The following is a 19043-nucleotide window of genomic DNA, read 5'->3' on the forward strand; positions in this document are numbered from 1 at the left end:
CTTAGGGAGACGCCGTGGTGAACAGAAGCCGCTTAGGGTTGGGCCACGGTGAACAGAAGCCGCTTAGGGAGACACCACGGTGAACAGAAGCCGCTTAGGGTTGGGCCACGATGAACAGAAGCCGCCTAGGGAGTAGCCACGGTGAACAGAAGCCGCTTAGGCAATAGCAACGCCGCGGCGCTGCTTCGCAACGTGGCACTGTTGCGCAGCGACGCTGCTACGCAGCGTCACGATCCACCTCGTCGCTCGCGTCAGAATCGCCAAAAAATGATGGGAGGATGTGTTTTTTGCGCGCGCAGAATTGCTGTTTAGTGAGCCAGAACCAACACCAGAAGCTGCTTAGGGCCACTCCACGGCGTCTTTGGATCCCAAAAAAAACCCAAACCTGAACCCAAAATCCAGAAGTCGCTTAGGGAGATGCCACGGTGAACAGGGTTTAGGCTTTGGGGTTTAGGGTTTGGGGTTTTAGGGTTTGGGTTTAGGGTTTAGGGTTTTAGGAGTTTAGGGTTTACGGTTAGGGGTTTAGGGTTTTAGGGGTTTAGCGTTAGGGTTTAGGGTTTAGCGGTTAGGGTTTAAAATTTAGGGTTTAGGGGTTTTTTCAGGTGTGCGATTGTGGAGTGATAAAGATAAATAACCGGTAGCTGTGCAGCTAAAAGTAGCTGCGGCAACAAAAAATAAATTTTTCGGGGGCCGGTTACGTGATAGTGAAGTGATGTCAAGTGCAGTGTATGTAAGATATGGTGTTGAGGTGTGAATAGTATGAACTTAAGATTGCCACGCACTATGACCAAAAAGTCCAAAATCCCACCTCACGAGGACAACAGCTAGCCGAAAAATACGACCAGTTGCCCACGCAAACTAAAGGCTAAGATGTGGGGACAACAACTTGTCGCAAAAGAAACGACTAGTTGCCCACCAAACCAAAGGCTAAGACGTGGGGACAACAACTTGCCGCAAAAGAACGACTAGTTGCCCTCAAAAATAAAGGTAAGGGGAAGGGAAGGTGCATCAATCGAAATGACACTTAGCATGCCATGCAATATGACATAATGCCAGATCGAAGGAGCATACTCAGCAGAAAGACACTAAACCAACCAAATTAATGACCAAGTGCCTCTTGCTAAGCACCAAAACAATGGCCTTACTCTCACACACACACAAGAAAGACACTTTACTAGCCCAAAAAAAAGGACTAAGTGCCTAACATACACAAAAACACAAGACAAAATTTGATTTAAGAGACAAAAAAGACTTAAAAAAGTCGATTTCTTGTATTAACTTGAGGGTGTAGTTCCAAACTAGTTTCGCTCTAGAGTGAGCTCTTCAGTGGAACACCCAAGTTTGAGAGTACAAGAATGAGAGCTCTCCCTTATGTAGAGAGGGGAGGGCTAGCTTTTGCCTCTTTGCATGTGGGATAATTCAGCCTTTTGTTGTGAAAAAGCAAGCTTAGGACATGAAGAACCCAACGCAACAAACGGCGCTCGAATCGGATAAGTAGAGCTCTCTAAACAAGTAAAAGAAGCTCAATAGCATCTCATGCAAGCTATGGGTTTTGAACTCATGACCCCTTCATTAGAGTCACAAGCCTTAACCATTAGGCTAGAGTGGACGTGTTGACTCTACATGCAAAAATAAGTTACATAAGGTAACTAGAAGACTAGAGAGATTCATAAAATAGGTGGAGGGTTTTCCCAATAGCAGAAACCAAGCATGGGAGGTCTCATATGTTGTTAAGCCGATGCTCCCAAGGGTTGCTTTACAAAGGTGGGTCCACTCTAAAAATAGTACTTACTAAAAATAGAAAGTTACAAATTAGAGGTTCGAAACCTTGATCTAACAAGATAGGAGCACAGATTCCTTGGATTTCTCCAGCAAATCATAGGTCTAGGTATATGCTTCAGCTCGGGATTTTGTTGGCAAAGCCGAAAAAGTTTAGGGTTTAGGGAGGCCCCCAAGTTTAAAGCTTTGGTGTACTTGGAGTAGTCAAGCTTAAGAACTAGGGGGATCCGCTTACTCGAAGAGGTTTCTCGATTGGAAGCCTTTAGAAGTAGAGCTGTTCGCATATTGTACTTGATCTTGCTGAAAGTTTTCCGAAGGAGAGAATCGGGATATCCTGTACCTCGAAAAGTCGTTGGAAAAACAAAAGCTTTAGCTTGATGTAGCTTTGAAGCGTGCTTTCCCTGATTACATATTGCTTAAGTTCTCCAATGATGAAGGCTTCCTTTTGATGACTAGGGTGCCAGGAAGAGAAAGGGAGGTATTGATACCTGTTCAGCTCTTTCTTAAAACAACTAGTAGAAAGCTTTCCTGTGGTTTGAAAATTAGTACCTTTGAAGAGGTGACTGTCCAAAAAATCCACAAATGAATTGGAGATGACATGTGTTATCTTGATATGCTCCTGAAGATCCATTGCATAGTTGCTAAGATGTTAAAGCAAAGTGGTGTGAGACCCATGCCAAAAACCTAAAGCGTCATCAATGTATCTTTTGTAGTAGAGTAGCTCTGTTGTGGGATGTACCTGTTCTTGAAGGTTTTCTAAATAACATAGAAAAAGGCAGGCATAGACAACAGCAAAATTACTGCCCATAGCAGTGCCTCTGATTTGATGCCAAAAAGTGCTATTAAACTCAAGATAGTGGTTCTTGAGGACAAGAGAGGCAATTGTCATGATGAGGTTGAGCTCTACATGGTTGAAGTCACCCTGTATCATCATCTTGAGGGCATGCAGTCCTTCATTGGTGGGAATACTGGGGTACAGAGATTCCACATCAAATGTGAAGAGGATAATTTCTTGTGGTAGATGAAGCTCAGATAACTCTTTAATCAGAGTGAGGGAGTCTTTTAGATATTGCTTTTGTTGGAGGAGAATGGGGGAAAGCTTATGATGAAGCCATATAGACACATGCTCAAAAACAAAGCCATTGTCAGAGCAGATTGGCCTTCCGACCACTGTAGGTTTGTGGATTTTGGGCAAGAAATAAAGAGAGCAAACTCTGAACCCTTGCTGTGGCTTTTGCAAAATAAACTTTGCTTCATCCCTTGAGAGCACACTAGACTTTTGACAAATGTAGGCAAGCCTATCAAACAGTTCATTCACTGGAGCTTGGGTGACTGGGAGATAGACCTGTTGATCTAGAAGTTGCCGATCACCTTCATTAAGATACCATGATTTATCAAGAATTACCAAACCAAGGTTTTTATCTGCTGGCTTGATAATGATGTTATGGTTCTTTATCAATCTGTTATTAAGGGGTCTTCTCAAATGAAGCGGAAGCTTGTTTTGAGGAAGTCGCTCACATGAAGAGATTGAATTTTGAAGTATGACTCTTCCAGTGTTGATGATGTCTTCCAGAGGCTGATAAACTTTAGAAGGATTCCAATTCGGGTTTGCAACTCGAAAAGGAGGAAGAGGTCTATCTGGTGCATTTCTGAAAAACCATCGAAGACGAAGTTGCCTTGCAAAATTATCATAGTCTTTTGTGAGATGTGTTGAATCCGAAAACTTTGACGGAGGAATATATCCCAAACCAAGTCCTAGAAGCTTTTTCTCGCTAAATGAAAGCTTGTACTGAGAGAGATTGTGGATGGCAGTGTTTGAAACACGTTGATCCACCTCAGTTGGAGTCTTTCTAGAGAAAAGCAATAGAGCATAGCGCTCAGGATCTTGGAGAGGGAGCCAGAAGAGGTGCCTTAACGCCGGGGATTTCGAGACCGCTCGGTGGAGCGGATCTGCTTCGTGAATTTTGCCGATTTTGTTTCTGTCCCGAACCAGATTTCTGGGTATTGTGGCCTTGTCGAGAAGAGGAAGGCTGTGCAGAGGAGGGGGTGGAAGTCTTCTTCCTTTGAGGTTGATTTCCACCCCCTTGCCGGTTTCCCCGCTGGTTTTTTGGCTGGGTAGACTTGCCTTTATTTGGCTTGTTTCCCTGCTGCTTACCTTGGTGGTTGTTTTGCCGGTCTTTCTGTTGATTGCCTTTCTTAGAAGCTTGGTTGCTTCTAGTTTTCTTCTTCTTGTTCAGGCTATTGTTCTAGCTTTTCTTTTGTTGATTATCTTTCCATTTTTTGTTTGTCCCACCTGTGTCATTTGCTAGACTTTTCTTTAGCTTGTTGATCTGTGCTTGAACTTGCTTCTGAACTTGCTCTTTGACTAGCTTGGCTATAGAGGGTTCAGTAGGAAGAGATTCTGCATCTCCCATGGCTTGATCCTGTGCAGCTTTCCTCTTGGTGAAAGCAGCTTGCTTGATCTTAGAGTTAAGGAGATGAGGGACCCTGAAATTATTTATGGCAGTTTTGAAATCCTTGAGCAGCTTGTTCTTCCAAGTCTTCATGGTGTTTTCCCATAAAGCGTGTGGGCTGTCCATGAGTTCTGAAGCAGCCATGAGGTTTAGGATTTCTTGGAGACCTGGCTTCAAAAGTGGAGGCATAAGCATCCAGCTTCTTTTCTTGATTCTCTACCAGCTTTGCCTGGGCTTCAATGAGGACTTCCAAGCAGCTGCTCCTGTAATTTTTACAAAGATCATGTAGAGTTTGATTGAGAAAGGCCTGTCCTTGTTCATCTTGCACAGTAAGGCGGGGTGGTTTGAGTCAAAGACTGTTAGGTACGGTGCCTTCTTCTCTTTGCTCTCTAAGCTTTTTGAGGTAAGCTTGACTTTTCTCAAAAGCTAAAAACATCTTCTTGTACTCCTCGATAGACTTCTTCAAGAAATCTTTAAGGTGAGAAGGTTGAGCGATGGGAAGAGTAGGTAGAGCAAAAAGGTGATCATAGGATGATGATGAAGCACCAAGTGTAAACCTGTATTGGTTTTGTGCATTAGCAGTATCTATGGAATCATCCATTTGCACGTTCTCTTTCTCCACTAGCAAATTGAAACGCTCCCTGGCTGGTAGAAGGGTTGTCTTGACCTTCGTTTGCTACCTCTGGGATAGTGTTCAAAAGCACCATGAAAGCAAAGGTTTAGGGTTTAGGGGTTTTTTCAGGTGTGCGGTTGTGGAGTGATAAAGATAAATAACCGGTAGCTGCGGCAGCTAAAAGTAGCTGCGGCAGCAAAAAATAATTTTTTCGGGGGCCGGTTACGTGATAGTGAAGTGATGTCAAGTGGAGTGTATGTAAGATATGTCAAGTGGAGTGTATGTAAGATATGGTGTTGAGGTGTGAATAGTATGAACTTAAGATGGCCACGCACTATGACCAAAAAGTCCAAAATCCTACCTCACGAGGACAACAGCTAGCCGAAAAATACGACCAGTTGCCCACGCAAACTAAAGGCTAAGATGTGGGGACAACAACTTGCCGCAAAAGAAACGACTAGTTGCCCACCAAACCAAAGGCTAAGACGTGGGGACAACAACTTGCCGCAAAAGAACGACTAGTTGCCCTCAAAAATAAAGGTAAGGGGAAGGGAAGGTGCATCAATCGAAATGACACTTAGCATGCCACGCAATATGACATAATGCCAGATCGAAGGAGCATACTCAGCAGAAAGACACTAAACCAGCCAAATTAATGACCAAGTGCCTCTTGCTAATAAGCACCAAAACAATGGCCTTACTCACACACACAAGAAAGACACTTTACTAGCCCAAAAAAGGACTAAGTGCCTCACATACAAAACACAAGACAAAATTTGATTTAAGAGACAAAAAAGACTTAAAAAAGTCGATTTCTTGTATTAACTTGAGGGTGTAGTTCCAAACTAGTTTCGCTCTAGAGTGAGCTCTTCAGTGGAACACCCAAGTTTGAGATTACAAGAATGAGAGCTCTCCCTTATGTAGAGAGGGGAGGGCTAGCTTTTGCCTCTTTGCATGTGGGATAATTCAGCCTTTTGTTGTGAAAAAGCAAGCTTAGGACATGAAGAACCCAACGCAACAAACGGCGCTCGAATCGGATAAGTAGAGCTCTCTAAACAAGTAAAAGAAGCTCAATAGCATCTCATGCAAGCTATGGGTTTTGAACTCATGACCCCCTTCATTAGAGTCACAAGCCTTAACCATTAGGCTAGAGTGGACGTGTTGACTTAACATGCAAAAATAAGTTACATAAGGTAACTAGAAGACTAGAGAGATGCATAAAATAGGTGGAGGGTTTTCCCGATAGCAGAAACCAAGCATGGGAGGTCTCATATGCTGTTAAGCCGATGCTCCCAAGGGTTGCGTTACAAAGGTGAGTCCACGCTAAAAATAGTACTTACTAAAAATAGAAAGTTACAAATTAGAGGTTCGAAACCTTGATCTAACAAGATAGGAGCGCAGATTCCTTGGATTTCTCCAACAAATCATAGGTCTAGGTATATGCTTCAGCTCGGGATTTTGTTGGCAAAGCCGAAAAAGTTTAGGGTTTAGGGTTTAGGGTTTAGGGGTTTTTTCAGGTGTGCAGTTGTGGAGTGATAAAGATAAATAACCGGTAGCTGCGGCCCTCGAAAAATAAATTTTTCGAGGGCCAGTTACGTGATAGTGAAGTGATGTCAAGTGGAGTGTATGTAAGATATGTCAAGTGGGGTGTATGTAAGATATGGTGTTGAGGTGTGAATAGTATGAACTTAAGATGGCCACGCACTATGACCAAAAAGTCCAAAATCCCACCTCACGAGGACAACAGCTAGCCAAAAAATACGACCAGTTGCCCACGCAAATTAAAGGCTAAGATGTGGGGACAACAACTTGCCGCAAAAGAAACGACTAGTTGCCCACCAAACCAAAGGCTAAGACGTGGGGATAACAACTTGCCGCAAAAGAACGACTAGTTGTCCTCAAAAATAAAGGTAAGGGGAAGGGAAGGTGCATCAATCAAAATGACACTTAGCATGCCACGCAATATGACATAATGCCAGATCAAAGGAGCATACTCAGCAGAAAGACACTAAACCAGCCAAATTAATGACCAAGTGCCTCTTGCTAAGCACCAAAACAATGGCCTTACTCTCACACACAAGAAAGACACTTTACTTGCCCAAAAAAAGGACTAAGTGCCTAACATACACAAAAACACAAGACAAAATTTGATTTGATTTAAGAGACAAAAAAGACTTATAAAGTCGATTTCTTGTATTAACTTGAGGGTGTAGTTCCAAACTAGTTTCGCTCTAGACTGAGCTCTTCAGTGGAACACCCAAGTTTGAGATTACAAGAATGAGAGCTCTCCCTTATGTAGAGAGGGGAGGGCTAGCTTTTGCCTCTTTGCATGTGGGATAATTCAGCCTTTTGTTGTGAAAAAGCAAGCTTAGGACATGAAGAACCCAACGCAACAAACGGCGCTCGAATCGGATAAGTAGAGCTCTCTAAACAAGTAAAAGAAGCTCAATAGCATCTCATGCAAGCTATGGGTTTTGAACTCATGACCTCTTTCCTTAGAGTCACAAGCCTTAACCATTAGGCTAGAGTGGACATGTTGACTCTACATGCAAAAATAAGTTACATAAGGTAACTAGACGACTAGAGAGATGCATAAAATAGGTGGAGGGTTTTCCCGATAACAGAACCAAGCATGGGAGGTCTCATATGCTGTTAAGCCGATGCTCCCAAGGGTTGCTTTACAAAGGTGGGTCCACACTAAAAATAGGTGGAGGGTTTTCCCGATAACAGAGATGCATAAAATAGGTGGAGGGTGCCTTACTCACACACACAAGAAAGACACTTTACTAGCCCAAAAAAGGACTAAGTGCCTCACATACAAAACCCAAGACAAAATTTGATTTAAGAGACAAAAAAGACTTAAAAAAGTCGATTTCTTGTATTAACTTGAGGGTGTAGTTCCAAACTAGTTTCGCTCTAGAGTGAGCTCTTTAGTGGAACACCCAAGTTTGAGATTAGAAGAATGAGAGCTCTCCCTTATGTAGAGAGGGGAGGGCTAGCTTTTTCCTCTTTGCATGTGGGATAATTCAGCCTTTTGTTGTGAAAAAGCAAGCTTAGGACATGAAGAACCCAACACAACAAACGGCGCTCGAATCGGATAAGTAGAGCTCTCTAAACAAGTAAAAGAAGCTCAATAGCATCTCATGCAAGCTATGGGTTTTGAACTCATGACCCCTTTCATTAGAGTCACAAGCCTTAACCATTAGGCTAGAGTGGACATGTTGACTCTACATGCAAAAATAAGTTACATAAGGTAACTAGAAGACTAGAGAGATGCATAAAATAGGTGGAGGGTTTTCCCGATAGCAGAAACCAAGCATGGGAGGTCTCATATGCTGTTAAGCCGATGCTCCCAAGGGTTGCTTTACAAAGGTGGGTCCAGGCTAAAAATAGTACTTACTAAAAATAGAAAGTTACAAATTAGAGGTTCGAAACCTTGATCTAACAAGATAGGAGCGCAGATTCCTTGGATTTCTCCAGCAAATCATAGGTCTAGGTATATGCTTCAGCTCAGGATTTTGTTGGCAAAGCCGAAAAAGTTTAGGGTTTAGGGAGGCCCCCAAGTTTAAAGCTTTGGTGTACTTGGAGTAGTCAAGCAAAAGAACTAGAGGGATCCGCTTACTCGAAGAGGTTTCTCGATTGGAAGCCTTTAGAAGTAAAGCTGTTCGCATATTGTACTTGATCTTACTGAAAGTTTTCCGAAGGAGAGAATCCGGATATCCTCGAAGTCGTTGGAAAAACAAAAGCTTTAGCTTGATGTAGCTTTGAAGCGTGCTTTCCCTGATGACATAACGCTTAAGTTCTCCAATGATGAAGGCTTCCTTTTGATGACTAGGGTGCCAGGAAGAGAAAGGGAGGTATTGATACCTGTTCAGCTCTTTCTGAAAACAACTAGTAGAAAGCTTTCCTGTGGTTTGAAAATTAGTACCTTTGAAGAGGTGACTGTCCAAAAAATCCACAAATGAATTGGAGATGACATGTGTTATCTTGATATGCTCCTGAAGATCTATTGCATAGTTGCTAAGATGTTGAAGCAAAGTGGTGTGAGACTCATGCCAAAAACCTAAAGCGTCATCAATGTATCTTTTGTAGTAGAGTAGCTCTGTTGTGGGATGTACCTGTTCTTGAAGGTTTTCTAAATAACATAGAAAAAGGCAGGCATAGACAACAGCAAAATTACTGCCCATAGCAGTGCCTCTGATTTGATGCCAAAAAGTGCTCTTAAACTCAAGATAGTGGTTCTTGAGAACAAGAGAGGCAATTGTCATGATGAGGTTGAGCTCTACATGGTTGAAGTCACCCTGTATCATTATCTTGAGGGCATGCAGTCCTTCATTGGTGGGAATACTGGGGTACAGAGATTCCACATCAAATGTGAAGAGGATAATTTCTTGTGGTAGGGTTTAGGGTTTAGGGTTTTAGGGGTTTAGGGGTTTTTTCAGGTGTGCGGTTGTGGAGTGATAAAGATAAATAACCGGTAGCTGCGGCAGCTAAAAGGAGCTGCGGCAGCAAAAAATAAATTTTTCGGGGGGCCGGTTACGTGATAGTCAAGTGGAGTGTATATAAGATATGGTGTTGAGGTGTGAATAGTATGAACTTAAGATGGCCACGCACTATGACCAAGAAGTCCAAAATCCCACCTGACAAGGACAATAGCTAGCCGAAAAATACGACCAGTTGCCCACGCTAAATAAAGGCTAAGATGTGGGATCAACAACTTGCCGCAAAAGAACGACTAGTTGTCCACCAAACCAAAGGCTAAGACGTGGGGTTTAGGGTTTAGGGTTTAGGGTTTAGGGGTTTTTTTAGGTGTGCGGTTGTGGAGTGATAAAGATAAATAACCGGTAGCTGCGGCAGCTAAAAGGAGCTGCGGCAGCAAAAAATAAATTTTTCGGGGGGCCGGTTACGTGATAGTCAAGTGGAGTGTATGTAAGATATGGTGTTGAGGTGTGAATAGTATGAACTTAAGATGGCCACGCACTATGACCAAGAAGTCCAAAATCCCACCTCACGAGGACAACAGCTAGCCGAAAAATACGACCAGTTGCCCACGCAAACTAAAGGCTAAGATGTGGGGACAACAACTTGCCGCAAAAGAACGACTAGTTGTCCACCAAACCAAAGGCTAAGACGTGGGGACAACAACTTGCCGCAAAGAACGACTAGTTGCCCTCAAAAATAAAGGTAAGGGGAAGGGAAGGTGCATCAATCGAAATGACACTTAGCATGCCACGCAATATGACATTATGCCAGATCGAAGGAGCATACTCAGCAAAAAGACACTAAACCAACCAAATTAATGACCAAGTGCCTCTTTCTAAGCACCAAACCAATGGCCTTACTCACACACACACACACAAGAAAGACACTTTACTTGCCCAAAAAAGGACTAAGTGCCTAACATACACAAAACACAAGACAAAATTTGATTTGATTAAAGAGACAAAAAAGACTTTAAAAAGTCGATTTCTTGTATTAACTTGAGGGTGTAGTTCCAAACTAGTTTCGCTCTAGAATGAGCTCTTCAGTGGAACACCCAAGTTTGAGATTACAAGAATGAGAGCTCTCCCTTATGTAGAGAAGGGAGGGCTAGCTTTTGCCTCTTTGCATGTGGGATAATTCAGCCTTTTGTTGTGAAAAAGCAAGCTTAGGACATGAAGAACCCAACGCAACAAACGGCGCTCGAATCGGATAAGTAGAGCTCTCTAAACAAGTAAAAGAAGCTCAATAGCATCTCATGCAAGCTATGGGTTTTGAACTCATGACCCCTTTCATTAGAGTCACAAGCCTTAAACATTAGGCTAGAGTGGACATGTTGACTCTACATGCAAAAATAAGTTACATAAGGTAACTAGAAGACTAGAGAGATGCATAAAATAGGTGGAGGGTTTAGGGGTTAGGGTTTAGGGGTTTTTTCAGGTGTGCGGTTGTGGAGTGATAAAGATAAATAACCGGTAGATGCGGCAGCTAAAAGCAGCTACGGCAGCAAAAAATAAATTTTTCGGGGGACCGGTTACGTGATAGTCAAGTGGAGTGTATGTAAGATATGGTGTTGAGGTGTGAATAGTATGAACTTAAGATGGCCACGCACTATGACCAAGAAGTCCAAAATCCCACCTCACGAGGACAACAGCTAGCCGAAAAATACGACCAGTTGCCCACGCAAACTAAAGGCTAAGATGTGGGGACAACAACTTGCCGCAAAAGAACGACTAGTTGTCCACCAAACCAAAGGCTAAGACGTGGGGACAACAACTTGCCGCAAAGAACGACTAGTTGCCCTCAAAAATAAAGGTAAGGGGAAGGGAAGGTGCATCAATCGAAATGACACTTAGCATGCCACGCAATATGACATTATGCCAGATCGAAGGAGCATACTCAGCAGAAAGACACTAAACCAGCCAAATTAATGACCAAGTGCCTCTTGCTAAGCACCAAACCAATGGCCTTACTCACACACATACACAAGAAAGACACTTTACTTGCCCAAAAAAAGGACTAAGTGCCTAACATACACAAAAACACAAGACAAAATTTGATTTGATTTAAGAGACAAAAAAGACTTAAAAAAGTCGATTTCTTGTATTAACTTGAGGGTGTAGTTCCAAACTAGTTTCGCTCTAGAATGAGCTCTTCAGTGGAACACCCAAGTTTGAGATTACAAGAATGAGAGCTCTCCCTTATGTAGAGAAGGGAGGGCTAGCTTTTGCCTCTTTGCATGTGGGATAATTCAGCCTTTTGTTGTGAAAAAGCAAGCTTAGGACATGAAGAACCCAACACAACAAACGGCGCTCGAATCGGATAAGTAGAGCTCTCTAAACAAGTAAAAGAAGCTCAACAGCATCTCATGCAAGCTATGGGTTTTGAACTCATGACCCCTTTCATTAGAGTCACAAGCCTTAACCATTAGGCTAGAGTGGACATGTTGACTCTACATGCAAAAATAAGTTACATAAGGTAACTAGAAGACTAGAGAGATGCATAAAATAGGTGGAGGGTTTTCCCGATAGTAGAACCAAGCATGGGAGGTCTCATATGCTGTTAAGCCGATGCTCCCAAGGGTTGCTTTACAAAGGTGGGTCCACGCTAAAAATAGTACTTACTAAAAATAGAAAGTTACAAATTAGAGGTTCGAAACCTTGATCTAACAAGATAGGAGCGCAGATTCCTTGGATTTCTCCAGCAAATCATAGGGTTTAGGGTTTAGGGTTCAGGGTTCGGGGTTCGGGGTTTAATGTTTAGGGTTTAGGGTTTGGGGTTAGGGGTTTGGGGTTTGGGGTTAGGGGTTAGGGTTTAGGGGTTTTTTCAGGTGTGCGGTTGTGGAGTGATAAAGATAAATAACCGGTAGCTGCGGCAGCTAAAAGTAGCTACGGCAGCAAAAAATAAATTTTTCGGGGGGCCGGTTACGTGATAGTCAAGTGGAGTGTATGTAAGATATGGTGTTGAGGTGTGAATAGTATGAACTTAAGATGGCCACGCACTATGACCAAGAAGTCCAAAATCCCACCTCACGAGGACAATAGCTAGCCGAAAAATACGACCAGTTGCCCACGCAAACTAAAGGCTAAGATGTGGGGACAACAACTTGCCGCAAAAGAACGACTAGTTGTCCACCAAACCAAAGGCTAAGACGTGGGGACAACAACTTGCCGCAAAGAACGACTAGTTGCCCTCAAAAATAAAGGTAAGGGGAAGGGAAGGTGCATCAATCGAAATAACACTTAGCATGCCACGCAATATGACATTATGCCAGATCGAAGGAGCATACTCAGCAAAAAGACACTAAACCAGCCAAATTAATGACCAAGTGCCTCTTGCTAAGCACCAAACCAATGGCCTTACTCACACACACAAGAAAGACACTTTACTTGCCCAAAAAAGGACTAAGTGCCTAACATACACAAAAACACAAGACAAAATTTGATTTGATTTAAGAGACAAAAAAGACTTAAAAAAGTCGATTTCTTGTATTAACTTGAGGGTGTAGTTCCAAACTAGTTTCGCTCTAGAATGAGCTCTTCAGTGGAACACCCAAGTTTGAGATTACAAGAATGAGAGCTCTCCCTTATGTAGAGAAGGGAGGGCTAGCTTTTGCCTCTTTGCATGTGGGATAATTCAGCCTTTTGTTGTGAAAAAGCAAGCTTAGGACATGAAGAACCCAACGCAACAAACGGCGCTCGAATCGGATAAGTAGAGCTCTCTAAACAAGTAAAAGAAGCTCAATAGCATCTCATGCAAGCTATGGGTTTTGAACTCATGACCCCTTTCATTAGAGTCACAAGCCTTAACCATTAGGCTAGAGTGGACATGTTGACTCTACATGCAAAAATAAGTTACATAAGGTAACTAGAAGACTAGAGAGATGCATAAAATAGGTGGAGGGTTTTCCCGATAGTAGAACCAAGCATGGGAGGTCTCATATGCTGTTAAGCCGATGCTCCCAAGGGTTGCTTTACAAAGGTGGGTCCACGCTAAAAATAGTACTTACTAAAAATAGAAAGTTACAAATTAGAGGTTCGAAACCTTGATCTAACAAGATAGGAGCGCAGATTCCTTGGATTTCTCCAGCAAATCATAGGTCTAGGTATATGCTTCAGCTCGGGATTTTGTTGGCAAAGCCGAAAAAGTTTAGGGTTTAGGGAGGCCCCCAAGTTTAAAGCTTTGGTGTACTTGGAGTAGTCAAGCTTAAGAACTAGGGGGATCCGCTTACTCGAAGAGGTTTCTCGATTGGAAGCCTTTAGAAGTAGAGCTGTTCGCATATTGTACTTGACCTTGCTGAAAGTTTTCCGAAGGAGAGAATCCGGATATCCTCTACCTCGAAGTCGTTGGAAAAACAAAAGCTTTAGCTTGATGTAGCTTTGAAGCGTGCTTTCCCTGATGACATAACGCTTAAGTTCTCCAATGATGAAGGATTCCTTTTGATGACTAGGGTGCCAGGAAGAGAAAGGGAGGTATTGATACCTGTTCAGCTCTTTCTTAAAACAACTAGTAGAAAGCTTTCCTGTGGTTTGAAAATTAGTACCTTTGAAGAGGTGAATGTCCAAAAAATCCACAGATGAATTGGAGATGACATGTGTTATCTTGATATGCTCCTGAAGATCCATTGCATAGTTGCTAAGATGTTGAAGCAAAGTGGTGTGAGACCCATGCCAAAAACCTAAAGCGTCATCAATGTATCTTTTGTAGTAGAGTAGCTCTGTTGTGGGATGTACCTGTTCTTGAAGGTTTTCTAAATAACATAGAAAAAGGCAGGCATAGACAACAGCAAAATTACTGCCCATAGCAGTGCCTCTGATTTGATGCCAAAAAAGTGCCATTAAACTCAAGATAGTGGTTCTTGAGAACAAGAGAGGCAATTGTCATGATGAGGTTGAGCTCTACATGGTTGAAGTCACCCTGTATCATCATCTTGAGGGCATGCAGTCCTTCATTGGTGGGAATACTGGGGTACAGAGATTCCACATCAAATGTGAAAAGGATAATTTCTTGTGGTAGATGAAGCTCAGATAACTCTTTAATCAGAGTGAGGGAGTCTTTTAGATGTTGCTTTTGTTGGAGGAGAATGGGGAAAAGCTTATGATGAAGCCATATAGACGCATTCTCAAAAACAAAGCCATTGTAAGAGCAGATTGGCCTTCCGACCACTGTAGGTTTGTGGATTTTGGGCAAGAAGTAAAGAGAGCAAACTCTGAACCCTTGCTCTGGCTTCTGCAAAATAAACTTTGCTTCATCCCTTGAGAGCACACTAGACTTTTGACAGATGCAGGCAAGCCTATCAAACAGTTCATTCAATGGAGCTTGGGTGACTGGGAGATAGACCTGTTGATCTAGAAGTTGCCGATCACCTTCATTAAGATACCATGATTTATCAAGAATTACCAAACCAAGGTTTTTATCTGCTGGCTTGATAATGATGTTATGGTTCTTTATCAATCTGTTAAGGGCTCTTCTCAAATGAAGCGAAAGCTTGTTCTGAGGAAGTCGTTCACATGAAGAGATTGAATTTTGAAGTATGACTCTTCCAGTGTTGATGATGTCTTCCAGAGGCTGATAAACTTTAGAAGGATTTAGGGTTTAGGGTTTAGGGTTTAGGGTTTTTTCAGGTGTGCGGTTGTGGAGTGATAAAGATAAATAACCGGTAGCTGCGGCAGCTAAAAGTAGCTGCGGCAGCAAAAAATAAATTTTTCGGGGGGCCGGTTACGTGATAGTCAAGTGGAGTGTATGTAAGATATGGTGTTGAGGTGTGAATAGTATGAACTTAAGATGGCCACGCACTATGACCAAGAAGTCCAAAAATCCCACCTCACGAGGACAACAGCTAGCCGAAAAATACGACCAGTTGCCCACGCAAAACAAAGGCTAAGATGTGGGGACAACAACTTGCCGCAAAAGAACGACTAGTTGTCCACTAAACCAAAGGCTAAGACGTGGGGACAACAACTTGCCGCAGCAACCGGTTTAGGGTTAAGCGGGTTTAGGGTTAAGCGGGTTTAGGGTTTAGGGTTTAGGGTTTAGGGGGTTTAGGGTTTTAGGGTTTAGGGTTTTAGGGGTTAGGGGTTAGGGGTTAGGGTTTAGGGTTTAGGGGTTTAGGGGTTAGGATTTTAGGGTTTAGGGGTTAGGGGTTAGGGTTTAGGGGTTTTTTCAGGTGTGCGGTTGTGGAGTGATAAAGATAAATAACCGGTAGCTGCGGCAGCTAAAAGTACCTGCGGCAGCAAAAAATAAATTTTTCGGGGGGCCGGTTACGTGATAGTCAAGTGAAGTGTATGTAAGATATGGTGTTGAGGTGTGAATAGTATGAACTTAAGATGGCCACGCACTATGACCAAGAAGTCCAAAATCCCACCTCACGAGGACAACAGCTAGCCGAAAAATACGACCAGTTGCCCACGCAAACTAAAGGCTAAGATGTGGGGACAACAACTTGCCGCAAAAGAACGACTAGTTGTCCACCAAACCAAAGGCTAAGACGTGGGGACAACAACTTGCCGCAAAAGAACGACTAGTTGCCCTCAAAAATAAAGGTAAGGGTAAGGGAAGGTGCATCAATCGAAATGACACTTAGCATGCCACGCAATATGACATTATGCCAGATCGAAGGAGCATACTCAGCAGAAAGACACTAAACCAGCCAAATTAATGACCAAGTGCCTCTTACTAAGCACCAAACCAATGGCCTTACTCACACACACAAGAAAGACACTTTACTTGCCCAAAAAAGAACTAAGTGCCTAACATACACAAAACACAAGACAAAATTTGATTTGATTTAAGAGACAAAAAAGACTTAAAAAAGTCAATTTCTTGTATTAACTTGAGGGTGTAGTTCCAAACTAGTTTCGCTCTAGAATGAGCTCTTCAGTGGAACACCCAAGTTTGAGATTACAAGTATGAGAGCTCTCCCTTATGTAGAGAAGGGAGGGCTAGCTTTTGCCTCTTTGCATGTGGGATAATTCAGCCTTTTGTTGTGAAAAAACAAGCTTAGGACATGAAGAATCCAATGCAACAAACGGCGCTCGAATCGGATAAGTAGAGCTCTCTAAACAAGTAAAAGAAGCTCAATAGCATCTCATGCAAGCTATGGGTTTTGAACTCATGACCTCTTTCATTAGAGTCACAAGCCTTAACCATTAGGCTAGAGTGGACATGTTGACTCTACATGCAAAAATAAGTTACATAAGGTAACTAGAAGACTAGAGAGATGCATAAAATAGGTGGAGGGTTTTCCCAATAGCAGAACCAAACATGGGAGGTCTCATATGCTGTTAAGCCGATGCTCCCAAGGGTTGCTTTACAAAGGTGGGTCCAGGCTAAAAATAGTACTTACTAAAAATAGAAAGTTACAAATTAGAGGTTTGAAACCTTGATCTGACAAGATAGGAGCGCAGATTCCTTGGATTTCTCCAGCAAATCATAGGTCTAGGTATATGCTTCAGCTCGGGATTTTGTTGGCAAAGCCGAAAAAGTTTAGGGTTTAGGGAGGCCCCCAAGTTTAAAGCTTTGGTGTACTTGGAGTAGTCAAGCTTAAGAACCAGGGGATCCGCTTACTCGAAGAGGTTTCTCGATTGGAAGCCTTTAGAAGTAGAGCTGTTCGCATGTTGTACTTGACCTTGCTGAAAGTTTTCCGAAGGAGAGAATCCGGATATCCTCTACCTCGAAGTCGTTGGAAAAACAAAAGCTTTAGCTTGATGTAGCTTTGAAGCGTGCTTTCCCTGATGACATAACGCTTAAGTTCTCCAATGATGAAGGATTCCTTTTGATGACTAGGGTGCCAGGAAGAGAAAGGGAGGTATTGATACCTGTTCAGCTCTTTCTGAAAACAACTAGTAGAAAGCTTTCCTGTGGTTTGAAAATTAGTACCTTTGAAGAGGTGAATGTCCAAAAAATCCACAGATGAATTGGAGATGACATGTGTTATCTTGATATGCTCCTGAAGATCCATTGCATAGTTGCTAAGATGTTGAAGCAAAGTGGTGTGAGACCCATGCCAAAAACCTAAAGCGTCATCAATGTATCTTTTGTAGTAGAGTAGCTCTGTTGTGGGATGTACCTGTTCTTGAAGGTTTTCTAAATAACATAGAAAAAGGCAGGCATAGACAACAGCAAAATTACTCCCCATAGCAGTGCCTCTGATTTGATGCCAAAAAGTGCCATTAAACTCAAGATAGTGGTTCTTGAGAACAAGAGAGGCAATTGTCATGATGAGGTTGAGCTCTACATGGTTGAAGTCACCCTGTATCATCATCTTGAGGGCATGTAGTCCTTCATTGGTGGGAATACTGGGGTACAGAGATTCCACATCAAATGTGAAGAGGATAATTTCTTGTGGTAGATGAAGCTCAGATAACTCTTTAATCAGAGTGAGGGAGTCTTTTAGATGTTGCTTTTGTTGGAGGAGAATGGGGAAAAGCTTATGATGAAGCCATATAGACGCATTCTCAAAAACAAAGCCATTGTAAGAGCAGATTGGCCTTCCGACCACTGTAGGTTTGTGGATTTTGGGCAAGAAGTAAAGAGAGCAAACTCTGAACCCTTGCTCTGGCTTCTGCAAAATAAACTTTGCTTCATCCCTTGAGAGCACACTAGACTTTTGACAGATGCAGGCAAGCCTATCAAACAGTTCATTCAATGGAGCTTGGGTGACTGGGAGATAGACCTGTTGATCTAGAAGTTGCCGATCACCTTCATTAAGATACCATGATTTATCAAGAATTACCAGACCAAGGTTTTTATCTGCTGGCTTGATAATGATGTTATGGTTCTTTATCAATCTGTTAAGGGCTCTTCTCAAATGAAGCGAAAGCTTGTTCTGAGGAAGTCGCTCACATGAAGAGATTGAATCTTGAAGTATGACTCTTCCAGTGTTGATGATGTCTTCCAGAGGCTGATAAACTTTAGAAGGATTCCAATTCGGGTTTGCAACTCGAAAAGGAGGAAGAGGTCTATCTGGTGCATTTCTGAAAAACCATCGAAGACGAAGTTGCCTTGCAAAATTATCATAGTCTTTGGTGAGATGTGTTGAATCCGGAAACTTTGACGGAGGAATATATCCCAAACCAAGTCCTAGAAGCTTTTTCTCGCTAAATGAAAGCTTGTACTGAGAGAGATTGTGGATGGCAGTGTTTGAAACACGTTGATCCACCTCAGTTGGGGTCTTTCTAGAGAAAAGCAATAGAGCATAACGCTCGGGATCTTGGAGAGGGAGCCAGAAGAGGTGCCTTAACGCCGGGGATTTCAAGACCGAGATCGGCTCGGTGGAGCGGATCTGCTTTGTGAATTTTGTCGATTTTGTTTCTGTCCCGAACCAGATTTCTGGGTATTGCGGCCTTGTCGAGAAGAGGAAGGCTGTGCAGAGGAGGGGGTGGAAGTCTTCTTCCTTTGAGGTTGATTTCCACCCCCTTGCCGGTTTCCCCGCTGGTTTTTTGGCTGGGTAGACTTGCCTTTATTTGGCTTGTTTCCCTGCTGCTTACCTTGGTGGTTGTTTTGCCGGTCTTTCTGTTGATTGCCTTTCTTAGAAGCTTGGTTGCTTCTAGTTTTCTTCTTGTTGTTGTTCTGGCTATTGTTCTGGCTTTTCTTTTGTTGATTATCTTTCCGTTTTTTGTTTGTCCCACCTGTGTCATTTGCTAGACTTTTCTTTAGCTTGTTGATCTGTGCTTGAACTTGCTTCTGAACTTGCTCTTTGACTAGCTTGGCTATAGAGG

Source organism: Cibotium barometz, chromosome 60 (genome assembly GCF_041138505.1).
Source record: "Cibotium barometz isolate CiBa-2024 chromosome 60, ASM4113850v1, whole genome shotgun sequence".
NCBI lineage: Eukaryota > Viridiplantae > Streptophyta > Polypodiopsida > Cyatheales > Cibotiaceae > Cibotium > Cibotium barometz.